Source organism: Camelus bactrianus, chromosome 34 (genome assembly GCF_048773025.1).
Source record: "Camelus bactrianus isolate YW-2024 breed Bactrian camel chromosome 34, ASM4877302v1, whole genome shotgun sequence".
Lineage (NCBI taxonomy): Eukaryota > Metazoa > Chordata > Mammalia > Artiodactyla > Camelidae > Camelus > Camelus bactrianus.
The window spans coordinates 24,670,239-24,678,267 of NC_133572.1; the positions used below are offsets into that span (position 1 = coordinate 24,670,239).

The 8,029-nt window shown below is 48.4% G+C and overlaps 1 long non-coding RNA gene across 1 annotated transcript; it reads right to left on the minus strand.

The window, feature by feature from the left end:
• Nucleotides 1–263: 263 nt before the first annotated feature.
• Nucleotides 264–7,719, minus strand: LOC141575919 (uncharacterized). The gene is made up of 5 exons (XR_012504018.1): nucleotides 7,139–7,719; nucleotides 3,763–3,849; nucleotides 3,265–3,415; nucleotides 2,084–2,207; nucleotides 264–360 (listed from the first exon to the last, which is right to left on the minus strand). It is a non-coding gene; the product is annotated as an uncharacterized LOC141575919 (long non-coding RNA).
• Nucleotides 7,720–8,029: the final 310 nt, after the last annotated feature.

An 8,029-nucleotide genomic window follows, 5' to 3' on the forward strand; every position in this document is an offset into this window, starting at 1 on the left:
AGTAAGACCGGCCTGCTGTACGCCCACCTCAGTCCTGGGCTTTGAGTCAGACCGACTGGCTCCCACCCTCACGGCCCAGTTTTGGTACCTGAATGGTCCCTTTGAGGCATCCCATCAGTTCTCATGAAGAAGTCTGGCTGCTTCCACCCCATGGCCCTCCCTCCTGTGCTGGCCTCAGGAAGTTTCCTTATTTGGGGAAGAAGGCAGCCCACCCCCTACCCCACCCCTCACCATGCTCTCACCCAGGCTGCTTCTCTCTCTGCCCATCAGAGTCTGGAAAGCCATCCCTCTTCAGTTATGTCCCTTCTGAGATGGACTTGCTTCCACTCAATTCTAGGCAAGGATGCACCATGGAATGCACTGGGTAAGAGAACCAAAATAAATACTTTCTTCTGTGAGGTTTTCTGTTTATCTACTGGGATGGGCTGTGTGTAGTTTGCTACAGCTATTGGTGTGAGAGGCTAAAACAGCCTGTGTGTCCTTGTTTTCATCTCCCCGCTGTCTTTGGGTTTTCCCTTGACACTCCTGAGACATTTACTTCTTTTAGTTTTATTCCTGTTATTACACAGGGGCCCTACTGACATGGAGGTAAGGTGTTGGGGGAGCAGGACAGAGCAGGGCATCTGTAGTCCTGTGATTAGTTCTCATTGAGCCTATGCCCTGAGCTGTGACCTCCACAAGTGTGTCTCTTTCCCCCCACCCCAATTTGGGTGAGACAGAAGGGATTTCCCTTCTCCCAGGTTGGTTAGGCTCTGGTAAAATAATTTCTCATTAAAAAAACAAACAAACAAAAAACAACTTCCCCAAATGAAACAGAATGTTTTGGGTATATTTCAATAGAGTTATTTTCTCCTTTCCAGGCAGGAAGCATGAGGAGTTATCCTCTGAGGCCTTCATTCTGAGAACAGGACACGGTCCTGGAGGTAAAATTCATGAAAAAGAGCAGGGGGCCCCTCTGACTGGCCCCCTGGAGTTGTCACACTCGGACTTCCCCACGCTGAGACTTCCACTGGCCTCAGGGACCTGTTAAATCTGCCTGCCCTGGGGGTTGTTACAAAAGCGGGTTCTGCCCTGGGAGCTGTGACTCGCCAAGCTTGCCTGGCTGCCTCTCTGTGTTGGGAGCAGATTTTCCCCTCATTTTTCTGGGATCTAAGAATTACAGTGGGATTGCAGCTCCCTCAGCTCTGGTGTTGTTTTCAGGACAGAAGGAGCAATTTCTGAGCTCCACACGAGCTGGAACAAAGGCTGGAATCCTCCCCTCCTCTGCCTCCGTGCAATAAGTGGCTGTGGTTCTAGCCGAGTTTCTGAAGATGTGGATTTAAACACACACATCCCAGCCCCTACAGGAGCACACAGTCCCATAAATCCCCCCAGTTTCCACTGGTAACTACTGAGCTGATGGGGACACGGGTTTCGGGTCCACAGAGGCCTGACTGCACTACTTGCTCCGTGGCCTATTAACGTGGTTGCTCTGGGTCTTGTCTGAAGTGGCTTGCTTACCGCACCTGGTACATGGGAAACACAAAATAAGTTCTAGAAACTTCACTTTTTCTCCCTCCAGGGCCTTCAAACATAGAAAGTATTAAGTGAACTCAGACGGCCTAGTCACCGCAATGAGGTCCGTCCAGCCTGGCTCTCCTGAGTGATGGGCACTGACTTGCACCTTAACTGGGAACAGTAGGGGAACCGCCTTCTTCTAACTGGGCCTCTCCCCACACCGGGCACGCCCTCAGCTGAGACGGTGTCAACTCCCCCATTGAGGTGTGTGCTGGTGGCTTCAGTGTGACCTGGCCCTGCCGGGATATGAACCTGCAGTGAGTGAGGTGGAGGGTCGGGTGGAGAGGGGTCCCTTCTGGGGTGGCAGGGGGCCCGGTAGCACCCAGCCCGGCCTGGTGCCTGGGGCTCCCTAACACCTCCTACAGCTCCTGGGTTGGCTCCGGTCCTGGCCAATCCATACACCCTCCCAGCATCTTCTCATTAAGTCCCTTTTTGCTTTTATCAGCGAGAGGTGGCTTCTGTTGCTTGTTCAGTGAAACAGTACATAGGGAAACCAGACTATTTCTAACATCAGTAAAATACCAACCTCAGTTATCTCGCCGGGCAGACCGTGCAGCACAAAGGCCTGCAGAGGGCTGTGCGAACGGCTTACGTGAAGGGTCCTCATCATCTGTCTTCAGAGATGCAGAAGCTGGTGGTTCAGGTAAAACCTCAGGGAGGGATTGAGGAATCCAAAGCTGGTTGGTTTCAAAGGCTAACTGGTCAGACCAGACCCCTGAGCTGTGGTCAGAAGCCTAGCTCAACATCACGCAGACTCAGCACCCTAAGTGCCAGGTGGGGGCGGTGGTGTTCCCTTTGCAGGCTCTCATTGGGGATTCACTGTAGTCCCTTAAATGCAGCAGAGATTCCAGCCCCCTTAGCCCCCACCCTGCGTGTTCCATGACACAAATCCCGGGAGTGTTTAATTTTCATCTTTGTTTAGGAGGATGAAGGAGGGGCAAGAGGAGACATAAATTCATACTGACTGACACAAGGTCACAGCCAGTACCTCCTCCTTGGAGAGATATGTGCTCCCAAAATGGTGGCTGGGGGGCTGGGCGGAGACCCTCCACTGGTCCCAGAGGGACTTCCTCATCTGGCCACAACTGATGGGTTGGACAACAGATCCAGAGGGAGACAGAGCATCTTTCCTGGGAATTTGGAACTGACACACAGAAATCAAGTTCACTCATCTGGGGATTGGCGAGGGTGAGGGGCGGTGGTTGGAATTCAAATGAAACCAGAGCATGAGAGAAAGTTAGAAGTGAAAGAGAGAGAGACAGAGAGACTGAGCTTGTGAGAGCAAATAGTCAGAAAGAAGGAAAACAATCAGGGGACAGAGGAATTCCAGCTCTTGACTGTCTAGTTTGTCCTAGCCCATCAACGACCCCGCGGGATGGTTAATAAAATTCCAGTTTTGCAGATAAGGATAAAGGCTGAAAGAGGTGGGGGCTGGGTTTGGGTGCACAGTTAATTCAAGTGCCGCTGGACCCCTCATTTCCCATTGCCTGAAGGCACTGTAATCCTCACTGGGAACCCTGCGGTCCCCTGACAGCCCAGCACCCTGATCAAATGGCCCCTGCGGGAGTGGGAACCCCTCTGAGGGTGAAGAGTTCCCTGAACCGAGATGCCATGCATCAGCAGGCTCCTGCACACCCCAGGTTAACATCTCCACAGCTGTGCAGTCTCCCGACCCACTTCCCTCCCTGCCAGGCACCCCTTCCTTACCACCGAGTGTACTGCAGGAATTCAGACACAGGGATGCCCAAAGCAACACGAGCCCACCGGCTATACAAACAGCAGACTCCCAGCCCCACCTGGGTTCCGAGGGGACAGTAGGCGTCCTCAGCTTCCATGTGTCTAAGACAATCTTCTTCAGCTGGTGGTTATAGAGAAAAATAAAAGGTCCAAAACATAGTTCAGTGAGGAATTCCTCCAAGGACCTGACTCCAGAGACTACAACCAGGGGTCCCTACCCCCCGGACTTGGGGTGAAGGTGGATTATTGATCAGCACAACCTCCGGTGGCCCAGCTCCTCAACTTGGCTGCCCAGAGTGGGCTGGGGGAATGGGTAAAGCCAGGGCACTCAGGAAGAGCACAGAAGACCTGATCTCCCCTCTCCGCACTTGTAAACCCTTCCTCAAATCTCAAGGCATCTGACAGAGAGCAGCCACCACAATAAGGAGATGCTCCCATCTCTTCACTCACTCCAGTCTGTTCACTTACGTGCTGAGCATCCACTGGGTCCCAGGACATGACACATAGGATGGCCGATGGGACAGGCTTGGTCCTTCACCCTGGACCCTGTTCAATCTGATGGAAGAATGATCACTCATAAAGAGTTTCTCAAAATTATACAGAGAGCAAAGACAAACTGCAGAGTGAACCAAATTTAAAAATATATATGAAGATCCCCCAGTCTCCCCGCCTAAGGTTAACAGCATAAAGCAAAAAGATCTTGCCTTTGATCACCAAGGAAGTTGTCACCCCCTCTCAGGTGGAAAGGACAGTTATTCTTTGAGCAGGACACAGAAGTGCTTCATCGGATTGGACCAGGGCATCTACAGTCATTCAGCAAATGTGTATAAGCTCCTACTACGTACGGGAATCTCCTAACTAGACCAATTCACAAGGTTCTCGGGCTTTATCAGTCAACAAAATAGACATGACTCCCCATCACTGGGGGCTCAGAGTTTTAGTAGAGGAAACAGGCAGCATGTTGGGGGTAGTAAGAGCTTGGAAAAATTAAAAAAAAAAAAAGTGATATGAGCAAACTCCGGTGATGGCGGTGGGGTGGGAGGCAGGCAGGAAGGAATAAGGCAATCCTGGCAGATCTCACGGAGTAATGAACTTGAAGCAGAATAGATCCGGAGGAAGAAGGAAGAACCGGAGCCAGAGGCCCCCTGAGTGAGGGGGAGAGTGTGGGCAGAGAGGCAGAGCACGCCGGGTCCTGAGGCCTTTGTGACGACTTTGGCTCCTAATGAAATGATGACCCGTTTAGTGAGTTTTGAGGGGAGGGGTGATATAGTCCAACTTAAGCTTTTGTGTTTGTGTTTTTTTGTGGGAGGTAATTTATTTATTTTAATGAAGGTGCTGGGGATTGAACCCAGGATCTCTTTTTTTTTTAACATTTTTTATTGATTTATAATCATTTTTGAACCCAGGATCTCTTGCATGCTAAGCATGCGCCCTACCACTGAACTAAACCCACCCCATCAATGTATGCTTTTGCAGGCTCCCTATGACTCTGTGTGGATGAGAGATTGTAGGAAAGCAAAGATGGAAACAGGAGGCTATTGGTGTCCAGGAAGGGCTGAAGGTGGCTCTTAGGAGGGCGGGGAGCAGGGAGCAGGTGGTTAAGAAGACAGAATACCCAGAATTTTCTAACAAGCTGGATTTGCTGTCTGTGTGTGTAAGAGAAAGACAGAAAGAACATTGTTAAAACATCTGGACCTGGACAATGGGAGGGATGTCCTCTCCATCCACAAGGGATGGGACAAGGTGGGGCTGAGCAGGTGGAAAAGGGCTGGTATCAGCTCAGTTCTTCAATGTCATGGTTAAGGTGTGTATTACATATTGCCACAGAAATGCCTAATAGGTAGAGGAGTCTGTTTTCTTTTTCTTTTTAACATTTAAAAAATATAATTTAAATGTATTAATTGTATTATGTGAATGATTTGGGAAGTTTGTTTCATGCCAAGGTATATGTTATATATAGCCAAATGGAAAATATATCAGAAAGGGGAGAAATGAGGGCTTTCACATAAACTGACTGTCCATAACGTAGGTAAAATTTCAATAAAACCAGTGTTCAGTGCAAAAACCTCATCTTGGTGTTACATAAAAATAAATGAAAAAGGACTATGTTAATATATCATTATTTCATGTTACATAATAGCCCCAAACAAACACACTGATTAACTATGAGGCTTGTAGAAATGCTATTCGCTTTTTTCACATAAATACAGAAATGCAGAAAGGTTCTAAGGTAGAATAAGCATCTTAGTGGAAATAATACAGATTTGAGCATTTTACATGATATATATATTTACTGATACAAAATTTGGAAAAGTAATTACATAGTAGAACATATGTATGAATGTGAAAGCAAGATTAATGAAAGAAAAAGAATGTGAGTCTCAGGGATAAAGGTCCAGATGGAAAGGGCAAATCAGGGAGTTTTGGAGAAATCGAGAAATTGATGGCATGCCAATTTCCAAGGCTGGGTTGCTTCCACCAAAGGAATAGCAGAGAGAGAGATGAGAGGCCCAGGAGCCAACCCTGGGGCACACCCACAGTGTATGTTTGGGAAAAAGAGGAGACATTGGCAAAGGACCAGCCAGTAGACCAAAAGCAGAAAACAGACAGAGCGATGGGCTGGAGTTTAAGTTAAGCAGGAACACGGGGGAGGAGGGATGGAAGAGCTGGGTCAAATGCTGCCGAGGGTCTACGCATGATGAGGACTGAAAATTGACCGCTATATTTAGCAACGTGTGGTCACTGATGGCCTTGACAGGGCAGTTTCCATAGAGCGAGGGATCAGGGGAAGAGCCAGAGTGGGTGTAAAAGGGGATGGCTCAAGAGAAGATGCAGACAGTGAGTTTAAACAACTCCTTAAAGATTTGCTGCAAAGACACAGGGTGGCAATTGGTGGGGGTGAATTAGGGTCAAGGAGTGCTGTTTGTTTCTTTTAAGAAGATGGACGTTTATATACTGATGGGAGCCAACTAGCAGAACAAAATAGATGAGGTAGTGAAAGAGAGGATGGTTTTGGGAGTGACAACCCAGAGAAGATGGGAGGGATGGGGCCCTGGGGACTTTTCGAGGAATTGGCTTTCGATGTCACCTGTAATAAGAGGTGGGGCACCGAGAGTGAGGTCACAGACAACACTAGGTGAGCGGATGTGCTGGGAGTTGCTTGTGAAACTTCTCTTCTGTTGGCTTGTTTGCTTGTTCAAAGTAGAAAAGTAACCTTACCAGCTGAGGGATGAGGAGGAAGAAAGAGTTACTGGAGCCATGAGAAGAAGATAAGAAAGAGCCTTCCAGGGAGAATGGGACAGTGAAAAGAGCAGGGGGAAATGGGGGAGTGCGCTCCCAGAAAGTTACATTTTCTCTTTGACGTCCCCAAATGTGTGATGTGTGATTACCCTTCCTGCTGTCTACGAAATAAAAATTAATTATGGTTCAGAGGAAATGCCATTTCATTCTAAGAGGCTACCTGTTTCTCAGGAATGGCCATCTTAAACTGCAAATATTACAAAAAATGTTGAAAAGATGAACCTGTGTACCTAAAATCCCCTATTTTCTATTAATTTGGTTACTATTTAATTCCCCTATCAATAACTCATAACCAATACTGCCATGATGGAGGTACACTGATGCTTAAAAGGAAATGAGATCTGTATCCTTTTCCTAAATTCCATGGCTTCCTTAATATACAGTTCCCCTTGGAATTTAGGAATGTCTGGTATAAGAAGTGAGAAACAGTTTGAGAAAATCCCGGCTCAGAATTACACAGCACAACCGCATCTCAGAAGTATATACAGCCGTAAAGAATTTTAGAAGCAAAACTCCGTAACTACTCTTAAAGACTTTTGCAAACCTGGGCCTGCCCAGATGTTTCCAAACTGGAAAGGGACTCCAATCACTTGCCTGGTACCGGACCAGAGGCTGGCCAGCCTTTTCTGTAAAAGCGAGAGAGTAAATATTTTCAGTTTTGCAGATCATTTTGTTGTAACCATGCAGGTCTGCAATAAGAAAGCTAAGAGCACTGGGAGACAGGAAACAAATGGGCATGCCCACACCCTCCCTTCCACTCAGGGCAGCTTCTCTGTGGTGGGCAGTTTTGCCACAATAACTTGTTTCTTTGTTTCCATTGGTTTCTTTTTTTCCACCTTACTGCTCAAGCTCAGAAATTCAGGTGGTCCTGGTCCTTCAGCATCCATGCAGAGAGAAGGCTGAGTGGGGTTGGGAACCCCACCTGATGGAGAAGAGAGATTGCTGGGAGGGACACTACGGTGGCCACCATGACACGAGACAATCACACCTTCTGGGGTGAAAGGGAATGAAGACAAGGGAGGGACAGAGCAGTGGGACCCCTAGGTCGCCTGCCAGGCTTTCTCTCCCTCCACAGCCACCCTGGGTGCCTGGGGGGTGTTGGGATTCAGCTACGGTGATTAGGCTGAAGGGACTCAATATAAAGGACCATCCAGCTCCTCACTAGGTTCCAAACGCAGCCCCTCAAAGTCCACCCTCTGAGTTTCTGGAACTCAGCTGGAAGAATAAATGAGCAGGCCAGATCCGGAGCCCAAGCCAAACACGACGGTGGTCACGTGGGGTTGTAACCCCATGCTCAGTGGTAGGGGACGCCTTGCAAATCTGCAGAAATCCCTGTTCCACCTCATTCCTGGGGGAAACCCCAGATCTCCTTCTGCTCTGTCTGTTCTTCTCTTGATGCTATTGTCCTGGATGGATGCAGAGTCTTTGAACCTGG